This window comes from Genypterus blacodes, unplaced genomic scaffold (assembly GCF_046128005.1).
Source record: "Genypterus blacodes isolate CSIRO-AG114 ecotype Tasmania unplaced genomic scaffold, CSIRO-AGI_Gbla_v1 ptg000156l_1, whole genome shotgun sequence".
NCBI lineage: Eukaryota > Metazoa > Chordata > Actinopteri > Ophidiiformes > Ophidiidae > Genypterus > Genypterus blacodes.
The window spans coordinates 4,221,923-4,244,858 of NW_027466957.1; the positions used below are offsets into that span (position 1 = coordinate 4,221,923).

The 22,936-nt window shown below is 45.5% G+C and overlaps 1 protein-coding gene across 1 annotated transcript in view; it reads left to right on the top strand.

Moving 5' to 3' along the window:
- magi3a (membrane associated guanylate kinase, WW and PDZ domain containing 3a) overlaps positions 1–22,936 on the top strand; it is an 84,468-nt gene that overhangs the window by 1,197 nt on the left and 60,335 nt on the right. The window lies entirely within an intron of this gene.

Consider the following 22,936-nt stretch of genomic DNA (forward strand, 5'->3'; position numbering starts at 1 on the left):
CACAACAACAACAACAACAACAACAACAACAACAACAACAACAACAGACGCAACACCACACTTGGGTGTAGGGTTCCATTCCCAAGCTGATGTGAATTGCACAATACTACACAGTGAATGCGTGCATGCAAAACAGAGAGAGATGATGGCCACACATGATCACACCTGAGCCCCTGTTATATACTGAAACGTGTGTGTGTGTGTGTGTGTGTGTGTGTGTGTGTGTGTTCTAATCGTCATGTGACATAAGTGTATTTGCCTTTATGCTATTTTAGATGCGTCTCCTTTTGCATTCATATGGAAACATAGCATGTTTTCTGCAGCGTTGCTTTTACTCTCATGCAATCCTGCCAAACAGCATAGAAGATCCAGACCTGGAGGTTCATGATAATGCCCATATGTATGCATTACACCATAAGGCTGATCCGTTCTATAAGCTCGCAGCCCTTTTTACTCAATGCCTATAATCTTCTTTGCATGCTTGCACAGTGTTGTTTGTTATTCTGAGGCTCCTGTAGCTCCTCCAACACTCCTGCTCAAACTGCATTCATGTGTGCACACATGTGAAAAGGCGCACACACACACTGCTTTTAATGTCATTGTAATTCAGTCTTTATACTCTCGGTTAAAAGCGTATTGATTAGATGGCTGTGTCTTATTTCCTTACTTACTAGCAATTTGCATCATGTACTGTTTGGCCTACAGGCATCTCTGATGAAGTTCACTGTGATAAATGTGTCAAAACATCCTACCGTCCAAACTCGCTCGGTGCTGTGGGATAGAATAGGTGTGTGCGTGTGTGTGGATGGATTGATTTGATAGAAGTAGTTCAGAGTGAGGCACTTTGCACACACTTAGCAGGGATTTGTTAATGTCGCCTTACAGACTTAGCCAGTGTCCACGTGTTTGCAGCCTTGAGGAGGGTCCAAGTCTAAATTTAATCACTAAGGTCTGTATCCTTAAATCCTCTGGATGCTGCACCGGTCTGACAACACACCACTCGTATGTATTTCTGCTCTGTGCTTGTTTGCTGTGACATGGATGGATTGGCCCGTAACGTATACATGAATGAATCTGATGGATAGTAACAGGCTGTCCAATCTGATGGACTGTAACCTAAGCAGAGTTGCACAGGTTGTCAGTGCTGTTGAAGGTGTGTGAGTTGGAGGAAAATCATGATTGTGTGGGGGAAAAAACAACTATTTTTCTCCAAATGTGACTGTTTGCATATTATCCCCATTATGCAAGTTTTTTTTGCATTTTGTTGTTTCATTTCTTACACAACAGAAGTGTGATGAGTGAGACAGACTCTGACTTGTGGGAGCTGCTTTACCAAGGCACTGTTTCCTTTGGGGCCCCACTGTGTGTTTGTATCGGTGTCCTTTCTCATGATTTATTCATGCATCATCCATCATTGATGGCTCTTCCAACATGAGGTGGCTGATGGGATGGCAGGGATCAGATGTTAGCTGACTGATGTGAAGGTAAACTTGTGTTCTCAGAGCCGCAGTGAGGAGAAATGCAAAGGCTACGTTGACTTTTTAAGTTGATATTCAGCATTTCGAGCTGAAAGTGATACGTTTTGGTTTGCGTCTGTGCATTAATAATATAAAAGCTAACACTTGGAGAAGCGACGGCACATTATCAGATGCATGCTTTGTGTTTTCACCTAAAAAGATGTATGCCTGAAAATGATGCATAAAGCCTGACACCTCTTTCCTCTGTTCCTGCCCTTTTCTCTTTATTTTTCCTCCTCAATTACACTCTCTCAGCATATTCTGCCTTGTTTTGTGCATAGTGTCTCCTTCACTACATTGATCCAGAGTGTAATTTTCTCAGGTCATCCTTTTTTATAGTCCTCCGCCTCCATTATTCTGTCATTATTCCGTATTTTGCTCTTATAGCTTTATCATTGTAAGTAAAGTAAAGCGTTTACATAATATAAAGTGTGGTTCATGATTAATAACAGATCCATTCCCACTGAAGGGACTAAATTTATTTAACTACCACGTGAATTACTACTATAGTTTCCTGTATCCAAGTCAAATAAGCTTTTGCGGCTTTACTATACTTTAGACGTCTCCACACGTCTCCTGCATAGGCAAGACAGTAAACAGAAGTTTGGCGAGAGTGCTCCTCTGGCTCTGGACCAGTTGATGCACTCAGTATGCTGCACCCACCCTGAGAGAGGAGCCAGGCAATAGGCAATAACCTTGAGGAGAGGATAGAATGTAGAGGCATAGTGATTGCAGATACCTATTACGGTTTTAAAGGCTTTAAAGTGGACAGTTCGCTGATTAATGCTACAAAGAGACTGGTTTGCTTGTTTGTCTCTCATTGGGCTGAATGGAGAGTCCACTTAGCACTCCTCTCCTTTCACAGTGTTCATCTGCAATCCATGGAATGGAATGGAACCCGCATATACAGCACAGATGATTTCAAAGTTCAATTACATTTCAAAGGGAAAAGATGAATAATATCACATCGCCAACACGAGTTCACATTAGATTTGGATTTAAAGCCCAGAAACAAAGTTCTGCCATAAGTTGCTGAAGTCATAGCCAAGATACAAAATAAACACATTGTATACATATTTAGCCTGACACATGCTGCACTTTTAATCACTTTATCCAGCACTTTGCCCACAGCTTTATTAAGGGTTTAACTGTGTTGTGTTTTCCCCCTATAAAGATATAGACCAACGAGTTAGCCAATTACTAAAAAACACAAATAAAGAAGCAGGACTCCTCAGGGTAACTTGGGTGGATAAATGTGCTTTAACGCTGGACAAATGAGCCACAGTGGCCCACTTGCTCACATGGGTAAAGTAATGGCTCGGCAGTAATGATCCCATTCATTGCAAAATGGAACATAATCCTACATCATTTATACATTCATTTATTGGCGGTGGTATGCATTAAAGCAGTGGAGTAATTGTCCTACGACGCCTCGTGATGTCTCTCTGCAGTCATGGTGCAGTGGATGTTTGTTAAAGGAAAGCGGGTGTAAACGCTTTTGTTTTCAATGCTGTATCTTTCTATTTAAAGATGAATGAAGGTACGAGTTGTGAGACTCCTCAAGAGTCTCACAGCACCGGAGGAGCGTTTGTATTTGTATTCGTGCGGGATGTGCACTGCATAAATATATGGAATATCATAGCATCACGCTTCGCTTAATACCAAAAGAGAGAGATGATAAAACTATGTTGCCTTGAGTGTTTTATCATTTCAATTAAGCCGGTCTTCAGATAACGGAAACACTTGAGATATCTCCACTTTGGGGCTTTTATCCTGCAACAAATGCTGAAAAAAAAATCAAGGTTTGGTTATTGATTTTGATCTAATGGGACTCTTTTCATGCACACAACAGCCTAGCAAAGGGATCTCGCTGACTGTGAGATTTAATGTGCCATAAAGAAGGATGGAAAGAATGAGCTTGAATAATTAAGCAGGAGATGATTGCAGTGGTTCTGCATAGCACCTGTTCGTCTTTCATCCTATAAGGACAAAACCGATCCTCTGCTGGTTCAGTGTCCGCCGCTTTCCAGGGGGGACATTTGATTAAGTGTTTTTAATTCACCTTATCGATGTACCTTCTCTCACTCAATTGCCTCGTCTGAGTCTGTTGTGCGGCTGTGTTGCAGTTTGGACGCGACAAATGGACCCATAAACGTGAAGTGCATCACCAGGGACACATTTAAGCACGTCCCATGTCTTCTCTGCTTGCTACGGGTGTCATATTAACACGTCATATGTTTGCTGCAGCAACGCAGTTGAGCGCCAAGTGCACAGTTTGTGTTAATGTGGTCCCCCCCCCCCCCCCCCGTGGTGAAGCTGGGGCTTTTCTCTGACTAAGCTGCTCTAAACCAGCTGAGAGAAGCTGTCAGGTTCCCTCTGCTTCTGAAACTTCCTCCTCATAGAATATTCAGTGCAGTACGTGAAGGTGCTCAACGACAGACTAAAGTAAGAGTCACCAGTAATCTCATCAGCCTTACACATCAGTGGGTTTCTGCGCATGTATGTTCCTTATATGTGTGTGTGTGTAAAGCTCAACATGCTAAACATTAGTTGACCTCCCACCAGCGACCTCCTCCTCTACTGCATCCTACTTTGCTGGAGTGCCTGTATGCATTTATGTATGTGCGTAACACAGCGGTATACCTGATGTGACACCCACCCATCATCCCCCTCCCCCCTCCCCCCCTCCCACTGGTGGCTCTCCTGGCTCGTTTCCCCAAACCTGTCACACTTCTCCGCCCATTCCCTCCTCCCAGCTCACCAGTGGGGAGGAACGATGGTGCGAGCGGGTGGGCACATTGAAGCCCCAGACGGCAGCGGATGCTGTGAATACCAAAACGCTCTTTCTCTCCCTTTCTCTCTCTCTCTCTCTCTCTCTTTTTATCCCTCCATCACTCTATGGAGCAACCCTCTCCGCACGGTTGGCCTGCATTGACTTGGACTGTTCTTCACTCCTCCTGTCTAACACTATTACACCACGGCCCCTGGAGTCCTGCATGTCTTTCCTCCTGTTCCCCGCAGGCCTCGCTACAAAGAAAGAAACGATTAGATGGTTTCAGTGCCGATTAATCCTGCATTACTTTCATATTAATGTTGGAAATCACCCCTTTATGCTAAGTGATCATCCCAGGGCGCGTTGTTTATTACCGTCTTTGTTCTGCCTTGTTAACGCTGTCGTATCCACAGAGCCGCACTGCGGTAACAAACCCGGCTGAGAATGAGAGAAGTTTTTCATACGAGCCGCCATGCTTTTTACAGGTCGGCTTCTTTAGAGGATGAAAGAGGCACCATGAATCTGCAGCCGGAGATGAGTGCGTGTGTGTGTGCGTGTGTGTGTGCGCTGATTCACCAGAACTACGTCTTTCTTTGGACTCCCTGAGTCGTCGTGCTGTGATGTCAGCAAGCACCAGCAGCAATGGCCAAGTTGCTGGGAATATAAGTGTTGCGTAGATATGTACACACACGCACTCGTATAGCTCCTTCCTCTGAGATTTCTGCCCTCCTTTCTTTTTCAGCTTGACTCCTAATTGGTCTCCCTCCAACAGTGAGCCATCGTTGCAGCTGTTTATCCCCTCTGAGATAAGATGAGGTCAGCTTCTAAACAGCACATATAAATAACACAGGCCGGTGCCAGGCAGCCTCCTTTATCATGAGGAACAATAACCTCCACTGCTAAGCAGAGACAGAATCGGGGCCTGGCAGCGGCATTAACCCACGCCAAGCTTTGCCAAGCCAAAGTAAATCAGTGACCGACTTTTGGTAAAATCGGACCAAACGGAGGAGAGGGTTGCATTCACACAACAAGTGGTTGCGAAGACGGTGTGCGTTTGGCAGATAGTCGCCACCGTGTGACCCCAGAGGTGTGTGTACGGCCAGATTAGCTGAGAAATAGTTTTTTTTCGAGGCAGACGGGGGAGACTTGGTTACGAAAAGAGAAATAGAGGTGGACTGACTGATGGATTATTGTGAAGCAATACTCGGGTACAGATGTGGATGGAGGGACACAGGAGACGGATTATGCGATTGATGATTGAAGCGCGTCTTCTCCAGATGTACACTCCCCGGCCTCCGTCGTGAGCCTTTTTTGGTTGGCTTTGTGTTTGGCTGTGTCTGTGTAAAATGTCCCCTCCCCACCCGGTGCAGCGGCAGAAGTAATAACGGAAACGCAGTGAAGTGGCAGCTGGCACATTGCTGCCTCAGACATTTTCCCCTCTGAAGGATTTTCTCCTGAAAGATGTATTGGGGTTCTTAAAAGCAGGAGAACGGGATGATGAACACAGGTTTAGAAAGATGGAGTCGGGGTTAAAAGGAAGAGCCTGCGTAACAATCGGAGGGAGAGGACAGAGTGAGAAGGCTCAAAGCTTTGAGAAGGATAATGAAGGCTAGAGAGCAGCAATAATCCGGGGGATGAAAATGGGTATGTTACTATTAATCATGTTAATGGTATTGATGCACCATTGTGACAGTCTGAAATGATTCTGCCCTCTGTTCTTCAAAGCAGCATTTACTATTTCTGACTTACTGCTCACTGCTGTGAGCAGAAAACAACAACACGGCATTTGGCTTTTCCAAATTTTCATAATCGGCAACCCTCTCTCCGTCTTTCTTGTGAACTGTTGTCGCCGGGACGGTTTTCTTTCAGGTTTCTCAAATTCACTCCCTCGTACATCTCAGGACCTTGATTTTTTTCCCGGGGAATGATAGAGACGATGAGCGATCGCCGGCCCGCATAGGTGTGCTGCTCTCTCTGTCCCTCCGGTCCACTGCTTTATTTACTCTATGGGTAATAAATCAGTAGCAAACACTCAATCTCGGAGTTCAATCTGGTGGCTGGCAGTGTTACTCCAGACTTGGCCCTGTGCCTGCGCTGATGGGCCTTCGTCGATACCCATTCTACCAGCGCAGCTCACTCAGCTATTTAGTCGTGCTACTCCATCTCAAAGAATTGATTTTTTTTTTTTTTTTTTCGGGCATTGTCTTGGTACCCATGACAACAACAGCTCATATGAAGCGGATACATAAGCCACCACAATGACCACTAAGGCTACTTACCAAGAAACGGAGCTTATATTATCACCTACACACAAGCAAGGTGGCATAGATATAATATATTGACGTAAATGTATTAACATTGAGACAGACTTTGATTGAAACTAAAAACCTCCAGGTCGTTACAGGCACACGATACTCACATTTTTGTTTGTACTGATCAAGACAAATATACCTGAGTAAGCCATATATACATAAATGGTCGTCTCATTTTACAAGAGGAGGTATGGTGGCTGTGTGCGGAACGTTTACACCGATTGTTGGAAGTGAAAATGGCATAATAGAGCTACAACAACGCTAATAAATGCAGGTTTCAGATGCGATAAGTGTGCTGACGTCACATTTTGACTGGAGTTGCAGTCGAGCTTCAGACGCATTTCCCTCCCTGATGCGAAACACAGGAGGAAACCACTTTTATTTATGCCAGGCTTGTGCCTCTTCCTCCCCCCGCACAGAGACGTCTTGCTCCATGGAGATGAGGGTCCCCCGCTTGCCCTCATTAGAATTCATGGGTGTCAAGATGTGAGCCTGACCAATTTGGCTCGCTTTTGCTCCTCAGCCTCCCTAACAGCTTATTGATCGGGTCCAATCTCGTCCATGTTCTGGAGCCGCTGATGCAAGAGGGCATCAGGAGTGTTGGCACAAACACACAAATGGACATAACAAGTAGAAAGTGAGGCCAAGCGTATGGAATGAATGACCCGCTAATGCACGTTTCTCTTCTTCTTAGTGTTGTTTTCACCCGTGCTGATGATTGCATCTGTTTTGTCAGCGTGTCCTCTCAGTATTCAGCTCATGCACGCCTCTTCTCATTTTCTGCTAATAAGCCATTCCCAGATCACACACTTGCAGATCGTTTTCCCTCCTGAACAGGGCAGAGGTCTTGCAGAATCTGCATTTGTATATATATAGGTGTGTGTGCGCGTGTGTGTGTGTGTGTGTGCGCGCCCTTAGTAGTTGTTTGGTTTGTTGTTTCGGGACACCAAAGCATGTCCACACAAACGCATAGTGACAAATTTACCCCCAGGCTTTGGCAGCAGCTGCCCTGTCCTCAACTCTTGAGTTTTTTTTTTAAGCAAACTCATTCAGAATTCCATGCACATTAGTCCTTGTTTAATGTGAGCAGGAGGTCACGTCTCTCTGCTTTACTCAAACTATAATAACGTCATTACCAGTTATTTAACACTGTGTATATCCTCCTGAGACCCTGCGTCCTCATATGTGGACATCCCACTTTTCCTTCCTTACACTTTATACACCATTGTGCTTAACCTAAAGCTGTTGTCCTCATGTCTGGACATTATAGATAGATAGATAGATAGAGAGATAGGTAGATAGATAGATAGATGGATGGATGGATGGATGGATGGATGGATGGATAGATAGATAGATGGATAACTATACTTTGTTGATCCCAAACTGGGAAATTATTCTGTCACAGCAGCATTACAGTTAAACACGCTAGAATAACTGAAAACGCAACACACACAGCAGTAAATAACTTAAAGGTTCCCCTCATGGTATGAAGAACACTTTGGGTCACTAGAAAACATAGCAAACAGGAAGAAATGTGACAAGTATGATCACACTCTTCGCTTTCTTTTGTTCAATTCTTATTAGGTTCCACTAATCCCAAATAGCAAGGAGATGAAAAATTAATACAAAATAAATGTGACGGTCTCAAGAGGATATATTGCCCTATATGTTTACATGCTGTGAGGGGAACACACCAGCCTCTACTGTCTCTCTCTCCGTTCTGGTGTCTGGTATGGAATTTCCTCACCTGCTTGACAGCCTGGGTCATACCCCAATTTATTTAGGGCAGCACTTATTATTATGCTGTCCGTCTCCCACTGACCCTAATGGATGGGTTAGGGTTCTGACTCAGCTGCGCGTGGTCCTTTCCAAAGTGTATTTGCATTTCCTGTCCTCGTAATCACCTTCAGCACTGTGCTGTTGTCACAGCGTTTTGTGCTGTGTGATGTTTGCCGAATAAAGATTTACACTGGCTTCAGCTCTGCCATCTGCCGTCTGTCGGTCACACAGACAGGAAGAATAAGTCGTCCCGTTATTTTCCACCAAACACTTTTGTGATTGGTAGTCATAATCAATGTGTCATTACATATAACAGAGAAATGACAAGGAACTGGCAACGCTTATTACACGTAGCTGTGCTTTGACAAATCATCCCATTATTTGTCAGTGTACCCCCCCCATGTGATTCCTTGAATGCTGGGATGTTCCACCGGTGTATTGTTACCAACAGGTGCTTGTTCTGGCAGGCGTTTCATATTGTTTCCATCTCGGCTCTCAGCTGGCAGGCAGGGATGAATTACTGCTCCGATCGAGGAACTCTACGTCGAAATCTTAGTGTTTTCTAGTGAAACAAGAACATAGATATATGATTAACAAAACAAGGCCTCATCACTACAACCATAGAAAATGTCGAATATCTGTGTTTTGGCAGCCTTTTGTCTTCATTGAGTGGTGGCCTTGTTTGTCTGCTTGATGTTTCCGTCTGCTGTGATCTTTCAAAATTTCATCAAGCATCATTTGTATGCCAGTCGTCGATCCTATCTCTGGCACATGTCCTGTAAATGAAAAGTGCTTCCAAGGTGGCAGGATCTGGAGGTCATTTACTCTCATGATTTTTGTCAGGGTAGTGTCTCAGAATGCGACTGGTGGCCAGAGTTAAAGAATGCCGTTGCCCACGCTACGACTCTGCAGGCTGCATTCATTGGTGAGGAATGCGGTCCAGCAGGAGCCATTGTAATGTTGCTTTACAACCTGTTCTCCAGGGAGCGTAGAAACATCTTAAACGGTCCTGTGTGGCCTTCAGCAAACGCATATTAGGAATGATACCGAGCTGTCTTTAAACTTCAGCTTAATTATAGAGTTGGTTGATGAATCCCGATCTCGCAGACAGTGCAATGGCACGCCTCGGCTGAAGAAAAAAAAAGTGGAAACTTGAGCAAAAGAATTGGCTAAACTCTATTCACATTAGAGATCTAAAATTTGGCTTCAGAATTGGAAGCTGCCTTGAGCCGTGCTGTGGTCCAGGCAGGGCCAGCAGCCAAGTTTGTCCTTCTTTCATGCTATCAGGCTTTTTGTTGACCAGTCCAGGTTTTAGCAGAGCTGCTGCGGGATGGCATGGGGATGTCTCTTTGCTCAAGCAACCCAAGAGCCTGTGTGTCAAGGGACTGCTAAGGAGCTGGCAGAGAAGCACACAGCTCTCTCACTGATTCAACACTGCTGCTGACAGGCGCTATAGCTAGGCATAGAGAGAGAGAGAAAGACACACACACACACACACACACACACACACACACACACACACACACACACACACACACACACACACACACACACACACACACACACACACACACCCAAAGTACAGACTCTTCCAGACAGCCACACATCCGTTCCATGACCTGCCTGACCTCCCCAAGCGGTTTGGCGTGAGACGGCTCCAGACTGGACATATGGGAGCTGGAGGGGACAGATCCTCTTGTCATGAATTGTGCAGACTGTGTTGTTTTCAGGCCTGTGATCACAGCCTTATCTTGTGAATCGTGCAGCTTGTGCTTATTCAGCAGATGTTACTGGTGACTGTGAAATGAACGCTTTGCCTCTGTGTACGGCGTGTAAAGACACTTAGAAAGTTACAGCACGACACACACACACACACATCGATGTAGCACGGCGACAAAACCACAGATTACAGTCGTAAATATTTAGTTTATCAAATATTCAGAGGAGCCTGGACACACACACACACACACACACACACACACACACACACACACACACACACACACACACACACACACACACACACACACACACACACACACACACACACACACACACACACACACACACACACACAGCCTTTCTGTCATTTAAGATTTGTATACGAGACTTATAAATTTGCTTTTGGGTGATGCAGTTTGATGAGTTGTGCACCTTCAGACGATGAGTCAGAAGTCGGATGAATGGCATTTTGTGGGTGTGAAGGATTCCTATTGGGACCGATGAATGAGCCCACACAGAGTTACAGGAATGATGCATCAGTCATGGTTTGCGTGGTTGTGGTAGATGATAACTCAGTTGGTCTTTACACTCCCCCAAAAACACCCCCCCCCCCCTAAATAGCAAACACACAGAGCTAAAAGAGTTTGGAGGATGAGTCACATGTTTCAGCCCATTAACTACTTCTTTGAAAACTCATTTGATGCCTTTTAATGCTGCGCTGATGCTCGTTTGTCAGAAAGTTGGAACACCGGCTGCTAAAAATAACGGCGGTCACGAGACAAGATATGCAAACATGAAAGTCATGAAAGGCATAATGCTGCTTTGGTTTCTTGTGTTACAACTGCGGTGCATTCATTATGTGGAGCGAGTTCTGTGCAAATTGATTTTCAATATCACGGCTTCCTGAGAGGTAGGAAATTGATTGTTAAGTTCATGTAGGCAGCAGTTGGCGTTGGTGTCAAATAAATGCTGTTTTTGTTTTGTGAAAGGACTTCAAACCTGTCTTTTAACGTGTGTGTGTGTGTATGCAGATGAAAGTCAAATGTGAGGGAGGTTCATTTTTGTGTGGGTCCTTGATTACCTGTGTTTCCTCTTCCGTCTCCCTCCCTCCCTCCCTCCCCCCCTCCCTCTGTCTGTCTGTCTGTCTGTCTGTCTGTCTGTCTGTCTGTCTGTCTGTCTGTCGGTTTGTTATTCCACGCTTCACCATGCGCCTCATGCTATGATATGGAAATACACAACCAGCGAAGAACAGTGCGACGCCGCGTTTGCATGAATAACTGATGGGTCGGGAGTCGTAACGATGCTCGGGGACTCGGCCCGGTCGCGCTTTGCTTTCCCGAAACGTCTCGTGCAGATCAAATACAACTGACGAAGAGAAGTTGCAGGGAGAAGCGAGCTGGTGTTTACATACTGGTGTTTACTTTATGTTCTCACTCTAATTCCCCTACATCGATTAATGGGTGTCGTAGAAATACACCTTTGGCGCCCGTCCCTCCTGTAGGTTTGTTGCGACAACATTTTGACAAACGAGATCCCACTGAACCACAATGGCCTAGAACTCGGCACGTACATATTTAGAAACGCACTCGTACCCTTCTGATTCCCCGAAAGCCTGCAGCTGACGATCCAGCTCAGCTTTCCCGTCGGTCCTATTTTTGGGATGTGTGCTCCCTATTCATCCATCATGGGCTGCTTGGTGATGCAGGGTGACAGGATGCATAAGTGTTCCCCCCCCCTACTCTCGACCCTGTTGGACCCCACCTCCCTCCCCGCTTCTTGTTTTCTTTTTATCTCTTGCATCCTTCTGTTCCCGCCCCTCCTGCTCGTCGGCGGTCGGTTCATGTGGGAGACCGGCTAATGTGGAGCAGGCTTTGTTCTGGGCCCGCTGTGTGGATTCTAGCGCTCGCTTCAGTGAAAAGAGGGTCAGCTGATGGGGGGGTGGGTGTGTGGGGTGTGAACAGTGCTGCTAATGGAGTACATGCCCATGCGATCAAAAGATGTATTCACCCAGCCTACAGCGAGCATGAAAGTGTTACTTTGGTAACTTAGGTAATGCAGTTTGCAATAAGCACTGTTTTGCCTTTTTGGACTCTCTTAATCCTCAGCAGCACGTCCCCCTTTTTAGTCTCCCAGCCATTCAAAGTAGCCACACTTGTTTGTTGGTTTCGGGGGCGTTCTCTGTGCTGTATTGTATTTCTAACCGGAGCCTGTTTTTCCAGATTTGAACGATGATGATGTTTGTCATTGCCTGCGAGTGGCTTTGCCAATGTGGCAGATTGAAAGTGGAGATTGCTGCAACCTGCGAGTCTGACAGCCGCTTGTTTGTGACAATTTATGGACGAGAGTTTACTCTGCTGCTTCCTCTGCCGCTTCCTCTCCGCGGCAGCCAGTGTGATTCCCACTAGAGGACGAGTGATGAAAGTTTCGAGCCACAAAGCCTAACTTACCATACTGTATCAATTACGCCATCTGACATTCACAATGTGGGGAAAGGGATACAGTGTATTCTCTTTCTGGCTTTAAAGATTTAAAGAGGACCGCCAGCATTGGAGGGTGTAAAGTGACACACTGGCCTGCATCCGGTTGTACTCACCTGAGGAGAGGGACCATATAATTGCAATTGAATACAGCGATAGGGATTTGAGGCCAAAGCTGAGTGCTTGTGAGCACGTGTGAAAGTGTGCAGTGCACCAGTTCACACCTGCACTGGAATACAGTGCAGTGAGACCAATTAGCTTCTTCCTTGATCCCATCCTGACTGGGTACAATTCCGCAAACAATGTCCGACTTCCTCTCTGCCAGTGCAACACGGCTCAAGTTAATGCTCATTTACACATGTTCATGCACACGCACACGCACACTCTCTCACAACACACACACACACACACGCGCTGCTGCGGTAAGACAAAATATTCTCTATTCTCTCCAGCCATGCAGCCCTGAAGCTCTGATTTCTCAACCATTTTCTGTTTTCGATTAGTGGCCTCTCTCTTCTTCACAGCTTTTTGGTTTAATATCCCTTTTGAGATGCTGTGTTTTTTTAAGCTTGCCATTAATTGTTTCTTTGCCACAGCAATGTTAGAAGTACTTAATGTTTGATGAATCATCTGCTGTGCATCAATTCAAGATGGTGACGAAAAAACCCTTTTCTAAAGTCGGATATATCGTTAACTCTTTGAGGGAAATCGGAAGTTGTTTCTATGGAGTTTAAATGCTGACCAGGGCAGATGTATCCCCCCCCACCCCCTCACCCTCTCTCCAAGTGCATATCATGTTTAATCATTCAGAGTTATGCAAATGCACCACCACTGTTTGTTTAGCAAATGTGGGTGAATGCATATGCAGAGTTAACATCAAATATAAACTGAAGCCCAAGACGCTGTTTGCCTTTGTGTGAGTGAGTGAATGTGTGTGAATGTGTGTGAATGTTTGCCTTTGTGTTTTGGTGGCGATAGAACGCTGATGAAACATGCGCATGAAAGGAATGATTTTATTTCGGTGGAAAGCTGAGCCACAGTAAACTCTGCAAGAAAGATGTGAAGTGCTCTTGAGGTTCCATCATAGGCGACAAGCTTTTCCAATCCAGGGCAGGAGGGGGAGGGGAAGGGGGAGGAGGAAGAGGAGGAGGGCGAAGAGGAGGAGGAAGCTATCAGCTACACTACAGAATTATGGCCAATTGTGGATAATAGCGAGTTGGAAAAGTCACAGCAGCGGTGGTGATTACAGCTGCTCCTGTCACTCAGCGGTGCCTCCTCTCTCGCTGGGTCATTAAGCTGGACTGCTATGGTCACTGGAGTGGGACCTTACACACACACACACACACACAAATAGAGAGGGTATAAGTTAGTTTGTGTGTATATGGGCGGCTGCATGCCTGTGTTTATTTTTCACTTATCAAAGTCCAATGCTGTGTGAGATGCATTCCATCTACGGTTGATTACTGTGCAGGGGAGTTTTGACCTACTTTCCTCTCTCTTTTTAGTCTCTAATGATTCATTGTTGAGCACAGTTTAGTGTGTGACATGAAATTAAATTAAAAGCTTAATTGCTTTTGGAAGGAAGCAGTTACCTTCAGCGGTCAAGTAGTTCACATGTATTTACCCCTAAAATACTATCAGAAATGGAAACATGCACACACACACACACACACATACACACGCACGCACGCAGAGTCTTTAACAGCTCAATAACAAAGTCTGTGTAAATATTCCCTACCTATCCAAACTGAAACCCAGTGTTGACTCAGTTGTTACAGCCTGCAGTCACAGCACTATTTCAACATCCCAACCTCGGTTTACATATTTCTCTGTCATCTTTTCCTTAACAAGCCACTTTTAATTATCAATAATCAGCCGTACTTCCTCCGAAAGAGATTTCCCAGAATCGCTCCTCATGTGTTTTTTTTAAAAGAGAAGTATAAAAGCATCAGGGCGACATGATTGTAAAGAACGCTTACATTTAATGTGACCTCCGGTAATGACACATGACCTCCGACCTTAGTTTGCATGGTCAGAATGTGATGGGTTAAAAGTCATGCCCTCCATGTCGGCTCCAACAGGTCTGCAGGTCATGTGCCCGGGTGCTGACCACGTGTTGCGAAACATCAGCAATGTTATCAAAAACATCACTGCCCCTTTTTAGAGTTTATATGAGAGTTCTACTTTGATCGTACTGAAATGCTGGTGTGAACAGTTGAAGGGACATTAACTGTTTGATGTCCAGCTATGCCCTTTACCTTCTTAAGTACAGACATGGCTTAGCCTGATTCTATGATAAGATATACTTTCGTACATAAAGATTCAGAGGAAAGAGCATCCTCGCGTGTATTGTCCGTGCTCCGAGTCCCTGCGTTCGTGCCAAGATCTCCTCCCTGAGACGATGTCATCCCGTCATCGATGCAGAGTGTGTTATTATTCATTCACAGCATTTACACAACTAAACCAGATGTGTCTCATGAGAAAGGGAGGATCCCAGGAATTGGCTAATGGAGCCCATTGTACTCCGTGTCCACATAAAGGCCTCGGGGAGTGTGTGTGTGTGTGTGTGTGTGTGTGTGTGTGTGTGTGTGTGTGTGTGTGTGTGTGTGTGTGTGTGTGTGTGTGTGTGTGTGTGTGTGTGTGTGTGTGTGTGTGTGTGTGTGTGTGTGTGTGTGTGTGTGTGTGTGTGTGTGTGTGTGTGTGTGTGTTCGCTCTCTCAGTTGAGTTGAGGGTTGAGTGAGGTGATGTGCGTGCCTGGCCTAGCCTCATCTTGGGGGGTGAGGAAGAACAACGGGAGCGTGTTATACTGCTCTTACCCACTGCTGGAACCCTACTGGGGAATGACTGAACCCAGACACACACACACACACACACACACACACACACACACACACACGCACCATACATAGTTCACTCAACAATGACTTGGCACTGTGCTCACTGAACTAAAAAAATGTGTGTGTTTGTGTGTGTGTGTACTGGAGGGAAGGGCACGCTGCGTATTTGTATTGAATAGCCACGCTTGCGAGCAGCCACGTCTGCCGCGTTTGAAGTGTGAACCACGTGTGAAATGAAGCATTAATGTATCTCTCCTCTCTGTCTGAGCATCTATCTCATCTCACTGCCTAATTTCAACCCTGGATTTGCCTAATAAATCCCAAAGAGAGTTTACTGATGTAGAACGTTGAAATGTAAGCGTCTGTTACTTTTCTTTGGCGGTAACCACATGATAACACGTGCGTGCGTGCGTGCGTGCGTGCGTGCGTGCGTGCGTGCGTGCGTGCGTGCGTGCGTGCGTGCGTGCGTGCGTGCGTGTGGCACGTTCATGTTCACGAGCTCCGGCTGTGTTAGATTGTGCCACCAGGATCTTAACGTGTGTGTTCGGCGGAGGCAGCTTCAGACAAACAGCACTCTTTAGATTTCAAATGAGTTTTTTTTCCCTCGTATTTTCTGCGTTACCAAGCAAGTCTCCCAGGCTGCTTCCAGCTCCAAGGCCTGCTAATTTCAAAGCTTTTTTCCACGCATGCCTCAGCTCTGCCTCACCCTCAGTTCTCCCATTTCTGTCCATACGTGCATATGCGCAGACATCATGAGGTGAAAAAAAAGAAAATTGATTTGCAGCACAGGTGGGGGCGTTGAGACATTCCTACGTGCTTTCTGTGTGTTTGCGTGTGTGTGGTATGTCTGCCCGCCATGCTCACCAGAGGGATAGCCTGTGTGGAGCCAACAGGGATTATTGATCACAGGCCGTCTTCCTGCATTAGCATTAACAGGCATTGCAGTAGCTGAACCACTCATCAATACTGTATTGCAATTCGGCCTGCAGAATCCCTGGCAGTGCAGTTCTGCTGTGGACGTTGTTGTCCTCCTATGTTGCCTCCGCCCCACTCCCCCCACTCCCCCCACTCCCTCCACTCCCTCCACTCCCTCCAAGCAACGTGACGCACAATTCCCCCTGACAGCGCCTCGCGTGAACCACCTCAGCCAAGTACTGAATGTTTGTGCATGTAAAGTAGCTGCTATTGATGCTGAGGGCACTTGCAAATGTCCACATTTAAACTCTGAAATCTGACGTTTGATATTGGATTTGTTATTTATCTCTGGTCTGTCAAATGCATGCTTAGGACCCATGCCTTTCTCTGTCAGCAAGACACAAGCCCAGTTGGTCCTGAAGAACCTGTTACATGTTGAAACATTCTCAAAATTCCATTGAACGACTCATAGCTATGTTGCTACTAGCGTCTTTTTTCGTCCCTTTGCACATTACGCTTGAGCAGGTCTGACGCAGCCTCACTTCCGACTCATCGCTTATCAAGCACTTCCACACGCATTAGGTGAAGGTCAGCCGGTGTTCATGTCGGTGTCATTTTGATTCCCAATTTGATGCGATGCATTTCAATTTAGCCGACTTTCATCCCCTCCTGTCCCTGTGTTATGTCTCACTGTGCCTATTCAGTACTGATGAAGCGGTAATACCAAATCAGCTGGTAGTTTCATCTACACCCCTTTCGTTTGAGCCAGATAATCCTGTTCTCTCCTGTGTCTCCTCTCCTCCCACCTACACAACACTCAAGCATTGAGTGTTTCTGATCCGTAGAGAGACTGTAGTTTGCTACCAAGCTGCTGACCAAGTGTGCACAACCATTCTCGATAGCTTTATCCGTCCGTATCTTCACAGAGAGTCTTTGTCGTCCCACACTCAGATGGCAGGACCCAGGTTTGAAGGTTTGGTTAAGACCAACATTATGGCCGCCTTTGTGCCTTGTGGAATTTGAAAACTTGGAGAACAATCAGTGGGAGAGGCAGCAAGCATTCCTGTAAGTGGATGCCTGTGAACAATGGCCCTTTATATGTGTCCAGTTGTCAACAGAAAAACAAGATGTGAAGCTGGAGAGCATTACAATGAGCCAGAGGCCTTGATTCCGGGTGGTTTGGGTTTTAGTTAGTTAATCAAATGTTTGCACTTGGCTTGGCTCCTGGAGTTGCTAAGTGACTATTGAAAGCCTTCTTGAAGCATGGGCTGTTGTTAGTAGTGAGAGGATTTCTTAGTTATAGATATGCAATGTTTCAATTGCTGTATGGAATGTGCAAAATACAGTTTGATGCTTGAAATAACCTTTATGATCAAGAACGGAAACTGAGTTTAGATTTTGTAGAAAGGGGATTTTGTCACATTTATAACTGAAATGAGTTATGAGCGATATTGACATTATGCAGAAAGGAAAAAAGTATGAAATGGTGGTACTATGCATTATATCGGTATAATACAGTGACACAAAATGATCATCCGCAGCAGAATGTGATTCACACCACACAAGAAGATGCTTTAGCTGCATTTTCAGAATGTGACAGATCCCGAGTGTTTTTCTACTTTTATTTTAGTCAGCAAAAACACATTTCCATACTGTTGCTTGAGCCGAGCCAAGGAAACATTTTTTCATTTGACTGGCAAATCTCTGCTGATCAAAAGCCAGAATATCTCTGGCTAGACAGTTTTTCTAATGCCTGAACCTTGCAGAGCTAAATTGGTCCCCAGACACGGTGATTGTGCCAAATCAATACAGCTGCTACCAGACGCTTGATTTGTTTCAGTGTGAGGAGAAAATGCAGTTTACAAAGTGTTCATGGAAAAGCTCCATCCGTGGTATTGATTCCTTTTAAAAGCAATTGTATTGGATAAACAAAGAGGAGAGAGGTTTAAGTACTTCACTACTGTAGTCTTATCTAATGTACACTATGTTGGCTTTCACTCTCTTTTTAATGAAAACATGTTGCCAGCAAAACTAGTAACAAATACAGTAACCTTAGAATATGTTGCCTTCAGGCCACAGTGTTATCTTGACCTCTGATGACCCTGCCCTCTTGAGCTTTTCTGGTCTGTCATTCTCTGGAATCCCCTGTACTGCTTCACATCCTCTCACACACGCACGCACGCACACACACACACACCCACACCCACACACAGCTGGTCAGGTAGCTGTAAGGCCTTGTGTTGGCCACGATTGTTTGTGACTATAAGAATGTTGACCTCGACCTGCCAGGAAGTGACTGCTGGGATACGTCTGATCACACATTTGGAGAATAAATCTATGATTGAATAATTCCCATTCTGGCCTTGAACTAAATGCAGAATATACAATTAATTCTAAATTATGCACATAACTAATTACAACAGTCCAGTCTAGACCAAGATGAGACATCTTCTTCATTGTCGTCTCTCTCTCTCCTCTCCTGTGCTCAGATTTGGCAGCTTTGTTTGCCGCAACGGCATCATGGAGATGCATTGGTACTGAAGAGTGGAGTGCAATATGTGACGCATTAAGAACAATTTTGAATCTGGCTCTACCGCACTAGCGTCTTTTTTCGTCCCTTTGCACATTACGCTTGAGCAGGTCTGACGCAGCCTCACTTCCGACTCATCGCTTATCAAGTAGGTCTCTCTGGCCTGTTTCCCTCGCTCCCTTGTGCCCCTGTCTCATTTCTGGCTCCCTCCTCTCTGCACTTGGGATGCAGAGAGAACGGCAGAGGCGGGTGAATTCCGATAACGCTGGCAACGCAGCAACTCTGGGCCAAGACCTCTGCTCGGTCATTGTACAGATTGTGGCAGTGAAATGAGAAATATCTTAATGATTCACATGGGAAGGGTCACAGAGCTCGGAGGTTGCATGTCAATGTGAAGAGACGTCAACGGCCCATGCTCTCCCATGCTCTTTGCTTTCTCTATCTCCCTCACGGATGTATTGCTCATGCACAGCCTCATCCATGACATCACCTCTGATCCTCTCTGACTTGCCTGCGGGAGAAGCAGTGATGCATTTTCCTGTTCATTTGAAAATGAATAGGCTTGGATGAGAGGCCAATGTGAATCCAAGGCTGAAACCTCTCGATGATGCTGTTTATCGGTGGTGCTGTGGTGCAATGCAACACAAGCCAGGGCAACTTTGTGGCGTTGATTACAACAGTCACAACTCTGACCTGCCCTCAAAGCTCTGATATTTGTCTATACTGTGATAAAGGCAGAAATACAATTAAGCTGCGCACTGGGATGGAATAATAGAATCCTCCAGTCATTCTCCAAGTACACACAACTCGTACAAGCCTGAATAAAATAATTTATAAATGCATAACCTAGGACTGTTACTCCTAGAATGTGCATACTTTAATTATTTTTGAATTAGCATAATATTTGAAAACTATTCACCCTTAGAATTAAAAAATTGCTGCTTTGTTCCACCAAATGCAAATATATGAATGGCTTACAAAATATGAAATGTATTTTAATTGTGTTTAAAGTTGCAAAATGAATGAAAGAAAGGAAGCCCTTGACTGTATGACTGTGACAGTGCTTCCTGCTTTTTTCTATACTCTCCTATTCATTCATTTTCCACCCCCCCCCCCCCCAGTATCTGTCAACACTTGACCTCGGTGGTGCAGGTTCTGAGGTGGGCTTTGCTGTGGCCTTCTGCTGCTGCGTCAGGAGGCACAGGGGCATATGTTCTACTCCTGATCCCTTTATGTGAGGGCTTACGGAGGGAGGAAGCATTGTGTTGGGGTTGGGTCACAAGCCAAGGCTAATTGGCAGCAGGTGATCTACGACCCAGAGGGAGCGGGGTTGTTTTTTTTTGGTGGGGTGGGGTGGGATTGAGGAGGGCAGGGGGCATGCCACACTTTCGAGGAGGGGCTGTGAGCAGGTTTGCTCCTTATTACTTGCGGTTGGTTGAAAAAGGCGGTAGGAGAAGGGGATGCGGCTGCTCGAGAGAAAGAGGGGAGGGAGGGAGGGAGGGAGGGAGGGAGGAAGTGGGACAGATGCAGAGTGTAGTTAACAAAGGTTACCATGACACGGTGGTTGATAACACCAGCAGCCTGTTGCTCTATGACAGCCAGTTTGTATGCGGGCGTATACATTATTGATAAATGCATGTAAACCTTTTAACGATGGCGGCAGTGTCACAGGTGATGCTTGAGATCGTACAATCTTGGTAGCAAGGATATTACAGAAACTCGGTAATGATAAAAAGAATACATTGTATATCAGTCATTTTTTATTCAGTGTATAAAATGTCACAATTTTGGGGCGAGAATTATATGACATTATTAATGACATTGATTAAACGATTATCAAAATAAGTCATATTCAGGATAATCTCAATTGCACAATGGAGATAAGGTCTTTGTAATATTAAAGGCATTAATCTTCAACCGCACAAACTGAATTACAGTCCATAAATTGTCATACATCATCTGTCAAACATATTTGACGTAACATTTATCCAAGTGAAACAAACTATTTTAAGTTTCAAATCTGTGAAGGCCTTTTATTTCATCTAGCATCTCTTATGCTCCCCGTGTGTAATTTGAGGCAAAGCCTTGACCAGCCAATAGTGTCTGTAAGATTGATGGCGTGAGGCCGCGACCGGTGAAGCGTGAGAACAAAAGATCTGTCAAACATGTCCGTCTGTGGTTGAACGGACAGCCACCACAAATAATGAATTACAAGACGATATCCCCCCTGGATTTGTTTTGGATTAGGCCAATTTCCTGCAAGACATCAGTAATCCCTGAAGGACGCCGGTTTTAAGACTTTCTCAAGGCTGCTCAGACACAATCTGGTCAACATCATGGCCCATCTGTGGCTCTGAATCATCAACTGGCTGTTGCAGCATAACACACAAACCGCCAGCTATAGCACACACATACTCGACAGCACATACAGCAGATAGTGTATGCATATATGTCCCTATGCTGTCCCTCATGCTTATTCGATCACATCCACCGCACACTCTCAACAGCATATACAGTGCGTATCGCTTACACCAACCTAGTTGATCTTGGGACAGAATATGAGAATATCCATGAGAGGGATTTAGTAACCAGGCTTAGTGATGCTCTCTGTCCACATATTGGCCGGATTAATACCAACTGGGCTCGGCTCCAAGAGTCCTGTCTCATGCTAATTGCAATTGACTGTTATATAAGACCATTTGTAGGGTCGATTTAACACAGAATTACATCTGCAGTATTAACACTGACATTTTCATGATGTAAATTTGGCAGTATGCAAGAGGCTCTGCTTAACATCATCTGTCTCAACCGCTCCCCATCTAACTCTCTAACTCTCTTACTCTCTCCCCATCCGCTCATTGCTCAATCCAATACATATTATATTTCTATGCATTATCTCACACCGTAATGCATTGAGATTCCATTCCTCCCTAGAGCGTTCCGCAATCCCGATCGGTTTCTCACTCCGACACCGCGTCATTGTAACACTTCCCTGAGCCCTCCGCACCCTCATCAACCTTGGTACATTTCCGTCCCCGAGCGTCTACGACACGTTCTGGCGCACAGGGAGTGAACTCTGCATGAGTGAGTCTTGTCTGACAAAAACACCATCGATTTCTGCGGAGCCGCGTGCTGCACCGGAGAGAATTGATCCAGGCGGCGTGGAAACGGTGTTACTTATATAGAGACGTGATTACATGCTAAATGGGGTTGTCCATTGTCGGCCATTTTGACATAGATGTATTGTGTAATAATAAACAAGGGAGATGAAGTGTAAAGAATCCCATGGCGAGGCTATCAGATACTGAAACATTGATTCTACAGATGAGTATCTCACAGCTGTACCTTCACTTTGATGGTGTGTCCCCACCATATGGACAGCCTGTACACTGCTTAAGTGTTCTGCAGCTCACCACTGACCCATCCAGGTGGTGAGTTCAGAGAGGTTACGGTCCATAGCTTTCTCACACCCCTGGTCAGCTCCCATGAGTGCAAGCTACACACTACGCCAGGTAATTGCCTTGGCTTTGATGCTCGCTCTTTGTCCTCTTTCACCTGTCTTCCTCATCAATCTTCTTCTTATTTCTGCCCCCCCCCCTCCCCGCCCACCCCCTCCCCACCTCCCCTCCATCACACACACACACCTCAGCCTTTGACTCACCCATTGCTATTCCCTCGCCTTCTCAGTCAGCTGTCTTCGTCTCTGACATTCTCTAAATTACGTTGTTTACCTGCCTCTCACCTTCTTGTCTGCCAACCTGTCTCACTCCTCTGCTCCCTTGTCTCAAAGTTAAAGGAGACTTGGCGCCAGCCCTGCCTCCCGCCGAGCCCCTCCCCTTTCTGAAGGTTATGTGCCTGCTCCCCTCTCTGACTCCCCAATTTGGGGCCTCCGGATGTTCTGTTGTTAAAGAACTGTCGGGTGAAAATGCCAGATGAGGAGTTAATTGTCTCATTACCAACACGGTCGCTGGACCACCTTCATTAATTTAAGAGCTGATGAGGTAGTATTGATTGGTGTGTGTGTGTGTGTGTGTGTGTGTGTGTGTGTGTGTGTGTGTGTGTGTGTGTGTGTGT